General features: G+C 37.5%; 1 pseudogene; it reads left to right on the top strand.

Annotated features, from left to right (window-relative positions):
• The first annotated feature begins 9,458 nt into the window (after positions 1 to 9,458).
• LOC110336921 lies at positions 9,459 to 11,168 on the top strand (annotated as a pseudogene).
• Positions 11,169 to 11,599: the final 431 nt, after the last annotated feature.

An 11,599-nucleotide genomic window follows, 5' to 3' on the forward strand; every position in this document is an offset into this window, starting at 1 on the left:
TTTTCTTCTTACCATGTTAATATGGAATAGCACTGGTCACTGAGTCCTAAAATAAAAGATAATCCCCAATAAGAGAACTTGTGCTTATGTTCTCCTCAAGATGATAAATCATACTTAAAAAAAAACCTCATCAAGATACAATACCAAGGGCCTTTCCACATCAGTCATCAACCAAGAAAATGCATGGTGGTCTTGCCTGAAGGCTAATCTGATGGGGTCATTTCCCCAAATAATGTCTTCCTAAATGTTTCTAGCTTGTATTAAGTTGACATCAAACCAGCCAGTGTAGTACCAAGGGATCGCACAGAACTTCACTGCATGTTATATCTCTGAGACCTATAACATGGACTAATGAGATCAGAAAGGGACACAGATGGTAAAGAAGCAACATAAAGTATGTATGAAAGATGATTGTAAAATACGGAGTGGGTTGTCTTATTAGGGAACATGTTTAATAAAATTGTTCAAGATAATTTAATAATCATAGTGAAAACCTTACATGAAGAGGGAACCAGGGTATAAGGCAAGGGGGCATTTGAAGTTCATCTTACAGGTTAGCTTGAGTTTTTTCTGGTCATATAATTATGTTTTTATCTAACAATTTTTTCAAAAACCTCTAATTATAAAGTATCAAAGCTAAGTGAATACTGTAGTAATTATCTGAAAGCAAAAAACAAAACAAAACAAAAACAAAAACAAAAACAAAAACAAAAAACCCCAAAAACAGAAAAACAAAACTCAGGGATTAAAATTCAAGGAAACATTTCCTTAACAGCATGGTATGTCCCGTGGCTAAAAATGTAAGCTATTTTCTTTATTATATTTAATATTTTTCAAACTGCCCACTAGTCTTTGGAGGATTAAAAATAAACTTTTATCTTTGACCATACTTCTTATTTTTGGGATGTATTCCATAAGAGTGTTTTCTACTTTCCCACTGTAAGAAAAAGCATTTTTAAAAAAGTTCTATAACTCATTCTTTAATACATGAATTTTATCTCTGATGATTGTCTTTCCTTTAGCTTACTATTACTGGATGCTTTTAGGAAACAGGTTGTGGTGAAATTTTATTCTTAAGTGTATTAAAAAAATCTAATAAAATAAATCCATTTAGATATTTTCATACAAAAATGGGAGCAAAAGCATATATTTTCTCTGATTGAAGCTAATTGTTAATATTTTGAGTTAGCAGTCAGTTTGGGCACTTTTGTAAGGAAGGAATAGTAAAAAGAGAAAAAAAAATATTCTATTTCAGATTCTGGTGTTTGACTTCCCTGTCCTAAATCTTGTAGCTGGAAATGTAAACACTTAGGAAGCACTGTTTCTCAAGGTCCTTGTGAATCATGTAATCCATGATAATTAATTGATATAGAATGTGTCGTTTCCTCTCCTTTCAGTAGTCTATTATGTACAGATATTTTTTCCTGCCTTGAAGTTAGTTTCAGTTTTATTCTTCAAGTAACTATAGAAAGGTAAAATGAAGTATGAAGTCAGTTAAAGAAATGCTAAGGTGTCTAAATCATTGAGGTCAGGGAAGAAAAGATCTTGAGACACAGTTTAGGTCTGCCACAATTATGCAGATCTCACTGAGGCAAAAAGATAAGTATATAAGAAATACCAAAGTGATAAGCAGATTGGAATGTCAAAATTGATTACTATTATGTATAAAATGTTCCATAATTCATAGAGCATGAAAGCTGAGGAGGAGTTGAAGTCATTCTAGATACCTGCTAATGGAAGCAATAGGACACATTTAACAAGTGTAGAAAGAAAGGGGCATGCTTTCTAGAGGTTGTAAGCTGCAGTCTGGATTGCTTAGGGAAAGCTTCCTGAGACAGTATCTTAGTTTGGAAACATATGACAGAAGTTAGAGACATATTATAGACATATTTGAATCCTGGGTAAAGACTATGGAGAGCTCCACATCTAATTTACATGGTGCTATTGTGGCCTCTCAGTTGTTATTTATTTCATACATTAAACAAATAGTACATGGTTCTCAATATTTGATGGATATAATATCATGTGTTGAATGTACAAGATTATATAAGAGAAAGAAAGGAATAAGGAGAATTAGGTGGATGATGTAATTATCTGATATGAAAAATGAGGGCTACTATTGGTTTATAGAGAAAGAAAATTTCAGCAATAGATTATCTCAGATTTTCATTCAATAAATATTATTATTTGCATTATACAGGTGAAATATGTTGAGTGTTAAGGTTACACAAATAAGCATACAATGTAGGTGAATTCAAGGAAAAAAATGAAATACTGCTTTCTCATGTGAGATAACATATATTTTAATTAAATGACAGAGCATGTTTTATGAACACTCAGAATAAGTATGCAACTCTCTAACAATATAAAAATATTTTTTAAATGAAACATTTTTCCACTCGAGTTTATGATTCAGTAACACCAATGACAAGAAACTAGTTATAAAAAGAAGATATAAGGAAGTGAGGATTGTACAGAACTTTATGTTTATGACTGATATGTATCTCAACCATCATCAGATAGAATGCAATTTCTTTACAGGACCATAAAATGCCTGAGACCTTGAAAAGGGGTGGTTGTAGAAGGGGTGCGGCAGGGACAAAGCTTAAGACAAGGTACTTAAGACATGCTCCCTTGAGAAATAAAGCTGTTGAGTCAGTTTTAGCCACTAGATTTGACCTCTAGTGATTTGTCAGAAAAGTGATAAGGAAAACAATACTTACATATGATGCACTAAACTCATAATAGAGAGGTCTTTCCTTTTTATATATACATTTTATCTCTGGGAGAACACTTGTCAGGATCCTGTATATACTAACCAGACACATGAAGCATGCACCTGTACACATGCACAGCTATGCCTTCACAGGCACATTCAACACTCATACATTGGTAAACAGCATTATACTTCATAGACTTTGCAAGGATTTTCTTAATCTAAAGAAGGGTCCATTATGTGTTCTATGTTATATTTTTTAAAAAGAGTTACTATTTATTATATGTAAGTACACTGTAGTTGTCTTCAGACACTTTCTTTTCTCTCTGGCCCTGCTCGCTCCAGCCCTGGTCACTCTGGCCCAAAGATTTATTTATTATGTGTGAGTACTCTGTAGCTGTCTTCAGACAACCCAGAAGAGGGCAACAGTTCTCATTACGGATGGTTATGAGTCACCATGTGTTTGCTGGGATTTGAACTCAGGACCTTTGGAAGAACAGTCAGTGCTCTTAACCACTGAGCCATCTCTCTAGCCCCTATGTTGTTTTTATAGCCAGAAAATCTTGGCATAAATAGCAAGGGTAACCATGAGTGGCCTCCTAATATGTATGAAGCCAATATATATTTTTGTGTTATGTAATAATATACTGTAGGCATAATGATTATCTGACAAGAACATTTTGCTATATGTGATTGAAAAGAAATAAAGACAATTTACTTTTGAAATCTATATATTTTTAAAACTATGGAAATGATTTAAGAATAGTCTTTAAAAACCCACAATACTTTAAATCTGTGTTTCTCAACCTGTCATCAAGCATCTTTGGGATTACATATCAGATATCCTGTTTATCATATATTTACTGTATGATTCATAACAGTAGCAAAATTGAAGTTATGAAAGAACAATAGAATAATTTTATGGTTTGGAGTCACCACAACATGAGGGATAATATTAAAAGACCACAGCATTAGAGAGGTTGAGAACTATTGCTTTAAAGTATACATTATTCAGGGACTATTTGTCAAACTTTATTTATGAAGTCTGGAAAAAGTGAGAAAACTAATAACACTTTCAGAAGATCAAAATGATTGTGCAGATAATAAAAGTTTTGAGGAGTTTGGGTAGGTAGAAAATAATAGGCATTGTATTAACTTTCTCTGGGGGAGACATGAATGAATACCTATTTAACCTAAAATGGGTCTAGCTTACTGAACCAATATGTTTATTGGGCTAACTTATAGCTTAAGGTACTAAATAAGCCATCATTGAGAGCTTGCTGGTGACTGCTGATGACCTCACAATAGTTGGATCACTGAAAAGTTCCAACCCAGTATGGGTGGTGACCTCCTCAAACTGTATTGATGAATTCTCACCTTTCAGTTAATCTACATGTCTGTATGCATACCTGAAATGCTGGGACAGCTGGAAGAAAGGTGCAGAAGACCGCAATAGCTGGAATCTTAGAAGCTAATGACTTTCCTCATTCCTCTTCTTTATGTGAAGGAATGCCAATAGGCCCTATTTTGTTAGAGTATCATTTAGATAATTATAGTAACTTTGATTAAGAAGATAACAGCTCTGTTATGTGCAGAGGATAGTATTTTGTTACATCAGGAAATGGCTCAGAGTATATACTGCTATTGTTAAAGATCTGAGTGGTTCCCAGAACCCATACAGGCTACAACCACCTATAATTTCTGATAACCTCTTATGGTATCTATGTGCATACACAACCTCCATAATTATAAATAAAAAAGTCTTTAAAAATAAAATTGACCCTCGTGCTACAGGATAAAGAATTCCCTACTGCTTCAGAATTTTGAAGACCACTATTTGGCACAGTATTAAAAATCCATGGTATAAGCCGAGCGTGGTGGCACACACCTTTAATCCCAGCACTTGGGAGGCAGAGGCAGAGGCAGGTGAATTTCTAAGTTTGAGGCCAGCCTGGTCTACAGAATGAGTTCCAGGACAGCCAGGGCTACACAGAGTAACCCTGTCACGAAAAACCAAAAAAAAAAAAAAAAAAAAAAAAAAAAAAATCCATGGTATAATAAAGATATTACTTTGGGATCTTATAGAACTCTAATGAATCAACTTAACATGTGAGCCATTCCCAAAGACCATGTCTAGATTCACTTGATAAATCGGATAGGCTCACCGTTGTTAATGGTCTTGTTCTGGTTGACTGAGATTATAATAATGAACACTTGAAACCTACACCTAATGTAAATGACTCAAAAGTATTTAAAAAATTAAAACAAAAAAAACCCATGCACAGAAATTTAAGGTACTAAATGAGCATTTCAAGCTTTGAAACAACCAAGCATTAGAAATTCATAGTTTTTATTTTATTTTTTGTGTTCTGTCCCTCCCATCAAGTTGCTATTTGATAGGAACTTAATTTTCCCTATAAATAGTGGATTTATCCCTCAAAGAAATGTGTATAATTTGGGAAGTGGTTATTGTTCTATATAAATGTGAAATATTAGCTGCTCAGAATACAAAGTAATTCCTATGTTAATTACCTTTAAATGCATGTCTATGAGGATTGTTTTAAAAGTGGGCAGGACTTCAAAATCTAATTCAAGACCAATATTCTCAGTTTCATAAATGCAATTGCCTCCTTTTGTGATAATGAGAGATATGGCAAATTAAATGTTAATCATTTTCTTTATGGAATTTCACGTCCTGTTCACCAGACAAAATTTTTTATAGGAGAACTTTGTCTTCACATTACCCTCTACATTGTTTTTACTCTTGTCAGCCCTCACTGACTCCGCAAGCATTTGTGAAGGTGCATGCTACTTAAGGCAACTCTGGTTATAAGAGATCAGCAGTTTTGAGTGGAATTGGCTCTGAGCAACTACAGCTTAATTAAACATATGTTAAATTTGCTCTTGGGTCAATATAGTTAGAGGTAGCTACTGGCTGTGAGTCCATGGTGGCTCACTTGGTAGGGGATACTGTTTCTGTTGCTTCCTTCCTAATCACAGGAAGGTATCAGCAGGTAGCCTTTTATCTTAAAAGCAGAAGGTAGAAGGGGATCAATGCCAGCATATATTGCCTTTTAATAGTATCAACACAAAGGTAGCCAAGGATGACCTTAAGCTTCAGATCCTGCTGCTTCCTCCTCCTGAGTGCTGGGATTGCTAGGGTGTGCCACCACAGCTGGCTTATGTGGCACTGAAAAAGTGTTTCATGCCTGGTAAATAAGCACTTTACCAACTGTCATTCTAATTCAGGAAAGAATTTTATTTTAATGCAATGCACAATTGCAAGTTTTGACATTCATTTGCCTGTGGATATTCTACAGTTTAGTAATATGGTCAATCTACAGAATGCAGAGACTGATTACTTAGTTCAAGTTTTGTCACTTTTCAGCTGACAGATCTTAAAAATGTTACCTGGCCTTCCTGTGCTTAAATTCCCCCAACTATAAAAGGGGATACTATGTTATGGAATTATTGTGGGGACTAATTGAGTAGCTCTGTGCAAATAACCTAGAAGAAAGTCAGGGGCAGTGGTAATACTATCTTGAAGTCTTCTGTTGCTGTTAGATGGAGACATATTTTATATTTAATTGAGAGTAAATTTCGTTTACATAAAGAATTAGATGGTATGGGAGGACTTGGGCATATGTATAATCTCTCACCCCTTAAACTCTCAAGTTAGATGGAAATCTATCTTAGGATAGATCCTCATTATGATTCATCATCAGAACAATTCATTGTTTGCTTTTGCTTTTGAGACAGGTTCTTAACATTATCATAGGATGCTCTGGAATTCTCTGTACTCCTGCCTCAATATAGCAAGTTCCGGGACTGTGTATGTGTTCTGCCATACCTGATTTTTTCAAAGGCTTTTTTTTTTTTTTTTTTTTTTTACCATTTTTGCTGAAAATAGAGAATTGGAGTTTTCAAACTGTTTCTCTAACCAAAGGTATTCATCACTTCAATTTCTGGAAAGTTGGCAGTCAAAGAATTTACTAGATTTTTTTTTTTTAAATAGCTCTTAGTTCCTGCTATTTTTTACTTAAAGTTTCCAAATTTAGTGTAATGTTCCCTTGAAAGTGCTGGAAAAAATACTGACTGAATTTTTCAGTCATAATACGTTATGACTGAAGACAGCATATGCCTCTCCATCATATGAGATATAGAAATCTAGCTTGAACTATTCTGAAAACATCCTTCTTGATGCTAGCTCTTATACTTTTAACACCAAGTGGTGTTATGCAGGTGTTGGGAAGAATTGTCACCAATACTCCTATTCAGCTGTGGACCTTGTATGCAGTAATACCGATAGGCCAGCCAAGATGACTGCACTAGTAAAATAGTGGCAAGTCAGTTATTGGGGTAACCAATCACATTATTATTGAATTTGAGGCCTGATTTATAGGAAGGATTTATGTCTGGTGCTATAAACTCAGTTAAAATCTCTAGATAAGGAGGGTATAGGCCATTAGTGGTGAAGCTCCTGCTTTTGTCTTGCCAAATGGGCATGATGTGCCTGTCAAATTGGCTTAAAAATAACTGTTTATGCCCACAGAATAGTGTTAATGTCAGCTTTGGACAGGGAAGTTTTATTTTGCTCTGGTGGGTGGTGACTGCAGAGATTTCTAACTGGTCAAAGTTCAAAGAATAAATGACTATTGAAGGGACAGCCATAAATTGGACATTCATGTCATTCCCTCTAAGGCCCAGAGAATATCATGGAAGGTGGTGCCAAAAGCTGAAGGAAGGGTGAGGGTGTGGTATGGAATGCTGACTTCTGGGCATGATGTAGTTGTACTCTTGAACTCACAGTAGCTGTAATTACCTACCCAAGACCTTCAGAATATTGGGCCTGTCAACACCCTGTTATAGAAGAGGGGAGAGTTCATAAGACCTAGCTCCTCCCTGAAGATCTATACAGAATTAATGTTTGATGAGGAAGGGAGAAACATTTTCTTTAGTGGTATTGTATTAATTACATTTGGTTACTGTGGAAAAATACCATAATTAAAAACAAGTTATGGAAGAAATTATTTGGCTTATGGTTCCATGGTGTGAGAGTCCATAATAGTGGGAGAGGCATGGAGGTCAGGCTGCTGAAATAAAAAGCCGAGAGATACCATTTCCAACCACACAAAGAAAACAGAGAGAATGAGCTTGAAGATGAGTGAAACTATAAGTTCTTAAAGCCCATACCAAATAATGTATGTCTTCTCTAGTTTTCACATCCTAAAAGTTCTAGGATGTGAAACCTCTCTAAATGGCACCACCATCCTGGGACCAAATTCAAATGCATAAGCCTATGTGGTACATTTTTCATTCAAATCACCATGTATCAATATTGGTAAGATTCCCACATTCTTCTATACAACTATAAAAAAATGTACTGAGTTTCACACATAAAAAAGACATGAAAGCAGATGCACTACTTGGAAGAGGAAGGGTATCATTAGAAGGGGGAAAGGAGCAAGAGAGGGTAAGCGATATATTCTGTATATATATGAAAGTAGTGTAATACCCACTATTGTTTATAATTAACATATGCTAATAAAATTAAAAGTATATTTTATGAATTTGTAGTTCATATTCATTGTACAAAATAATGATTGTCATTGTGACATTTATATATTCCTGTCATGCATCATGCTTTGCTCATTTTCCAACCTCCTTCCCCTCCCTTAACTTCTACTCATTTCAATGAATGTCCTTTCATTTTTCCCAAATATTCCCTCTTCTGCTATCATAACTCATTTTTTAAAAATCTAAATTCTGAGAAAACATTTAATATTTTTCTTTGTGAAATTGGCTTATATTCTGTAACACAATGATCTTCAGTTTCACCTATTTTTCTATAGATTACATTCTTTTCATAAAATCTATTGTGGAGGTGCACGCCTTTAATCCCAGTACTTGGGAGGCAGAGGCAGGTGGATTTCTAAGTTTGAGGCCAGCCTGGTCTACAAAGTGAGTTCCAGGACAGCCAGGGCTATACAGAGAAACCCTATCTCAAAAAAAACCACACACAAAAAAAAATCTGTTGTGTCTGGATACTACATAAACTATGACAGATACAAAATATCCTCCAAAGTCAATATGATCTTAAATTGTTCCTTCATGTTTCCTTGCATCCAGTCTCTTCTCCACATGCCTGGATTGGCTTTTTGTGATGTTTATTTCAGGTAATACTGCTGGAGTACATAGGGATGAGATTGCTGGCTTATTTTACCTTTTAAAGAAACTGAAAAGGGTTATTTTTTAAAGTACCACCAGGTGTCTATTAGAACCAGTGTTTGTCTCGTCATCTCTGCTGTTTTATCTTGCTAGCTACTTTTCTGGACATGCAGTGGTTTCTCACTGTGATTTAATTCATGCTTGCCTAACTACCATGGTGAGCATCTTTTCATTGTTTGTCATTATCTTCTGCTCATTGGCTCCGGTAGCCAGTATTTGATGAAATCAGAACAATTAGCTAAATTAGATCTTTCTAACAGAAAAAATATTGAATTCAGTCTTCAACTGAAAAAAAAAAGTGTCATTGTAGAACACTATGGAAAATATCTCAAATTTAAATGTTGTGTCTGAGATATATAAGCTGCAGCCACTTGTTTAGTGTTTAGCCATTCTTTTTTTTTCCTCTGCCATCATTCTTTATCTCTGCCATTATCTCTGACATTCATTCTTTTGATCTGCCATTATTGCCCAGCCAAATTTCTGAGGACGCATGCAAAGCCACCAGCCAGCCAAGATGCCTAAGCCAATCAATGTCCAGGTGACCACCATGGATGAAGAGCTGGAGTTTGCCATCCAACCAAACCAGCAGATCTTTGATCATGTGGTAAAGACTATTGACTTCCTGGAAGTGTAATACTTCAGCCTCCAGTATGTAGACAATAAAGGATTTCCTACCTAGTTGAAACTTGATAAAAAAATCCATGCGCAGGAGGTTTGAAAGGAGAATCCTGTCCAGTTCAAATTCCAGACCAAGTTCTACCCTGAAAACATGGCTGAGGTGCTCATCCAGGACATCATGCAGAAGCTCTTCTTCTTGCACATCAAGGAAGGGATCCTCAGTGATGAGATCTACTGCCTCTCAGAGATACCCAAGCTCCTGGGGTTCTATGCAGTTCAGGCTAAGGTCGGAGATTATAATAAGTAAATGAACAAGTCTGGGTACCTCAACTCTGAGCGACTGATCCCTCAAAGAGTCTTGGACCAGCACAAGCTCAGCAGGGATCAGTGGGAGGATTGGATCCAGGTGTGGCACCCAGAACACTGAGGGACGCTCAAGGACGCTAGAATACCTGACGATTGTCCAGGACCTGGAAATGTATGGGATCAACTATTTCAAGATCAAAAACAAGAAAGAAACAAACCTTTGGCTTGAAGTCGATGCCCTTGGACTTAACATTTATGAGAAAGATGACAAGTTGACCCCAAAGATCGGCTTCCATTGGAGTGAAATCAGGAACGACAAGAAGTTTGTCATCAAGCCCATCGACAAAATGGCACCTGACTTTATGTTCTACACTCCCCGCCTGAGAATTAACAAGCAGATCCTGTAGCATTGCATGAAAAACCATAAGCTGTACATGCGCTACTGGCAGCCTGACACCATCGAGGTGCAGCAGATGAAGGCCCCAGCTTGGGAAGAGAAGCACCAGAAGCAGCTGGAGTGGCAACAATTGGAAACCAAGAAGAAGAGGAGAAAAACTGTAGAGAGAAAAGGAAGAGTTGCTCCAGGAGAAGGAGGAGCTGATGTTTCGGCTGCAGGACTATGAGCAAAAGACCAAGAAGGTGGAGAAAGAGCTCTCCGAGCAGGCTGAGAAGGCCCTCCAGCTGGAGGAAGAGAGGAGGCAAGCCAGGAGAAGACTGAACATCTGGAGACTATCCACATGGTCACCCTGCGGACCAAGGAAGAACTGGAGAGACAGGCACAGAATCAGAAAAAGAGCCAGGAACAGCTGGCTGCAGAGCTGGCAGATTACTATGCCAAGATTGTACTTCTGGAGAAGGTGTAGAGATGCAAGGAATAAGAGGTGGAGGAGTGGCTAAAGAAGCCCAGGACGACCTGGTGAAGACCAAGGAGGAGCTGCACCTGGTGATGACAGCTTCTTCACCCTCACCACCCCCAGTGTACTAACCTGTGAATTACCTTGTGCAGAAAGGACCCAGGATATGGGAGCAGAGCCCATGGACTACAGCGCTGAGCTCTCTAGTGAGGGCATCCTGGATGACCACAAGGAGGAGAAGCAGATCACTGAGGCAGAGAAGAATGAGTGTGTGCAGCGGTAGCTGCTGATTCTGAGCAACGAGTTGCCCCAGGCCCAGGATGAGAATAAGAGGACCCACAATGACATCAACAAGTACATGGAGGCAAAGCCAGAACAGTAAGATGCAGCAGTAGATCAGGCAGGGCAACACCAAGCAGCGCATCGACGAGTTCGAGGCCATGTAGAGGCCAGGTCTGGACCAAGGGTGGAGGGCACCTCATAGCAGGCAGGTGTCACACTTGGCTCTTTAGTATTCAAGTCTAGAAACTCCCTTGCTATGGTGTTCCACTTCCTTTAAGAGCAGTTACCGGATCAACTTTCTGCCTCAAGACCCAGTGGAATCCTCCCTGGTTACTTTCAATTGTATCACATAGTGCCAAACAGACTAGATTTTTATGACAGTCACCAAATCATTTCCTTTTTGGAGCAGGGATTCGGATAGCTGGCCGGTATGACACAAGATTCAGTGTCACTGGGGATAGCACTGTGCCTCACACAGGGGTGCCATACTTTCTCTAGTTTTACAATGAGCTCAAATAGATTTTGTTCTTGATCTCTATGAAGGATCCATCTGTGTGTTGAGGGGTGAAAATGATTTTGAAATTTGGGTCTAAAG

This window comes from Mus pahari, chromosome 19, assembly GCF_900095145.1.
Source record: "Mus pahari chromosome 19, PAHARI_EIJ_v1.1, whole genome shotgun sequence".
Lineage (NCBI taxonomy): Eukaryota > Metazoa > Chordata > Mammalia > Rodentia > Muridae > Mus > Mus pahari.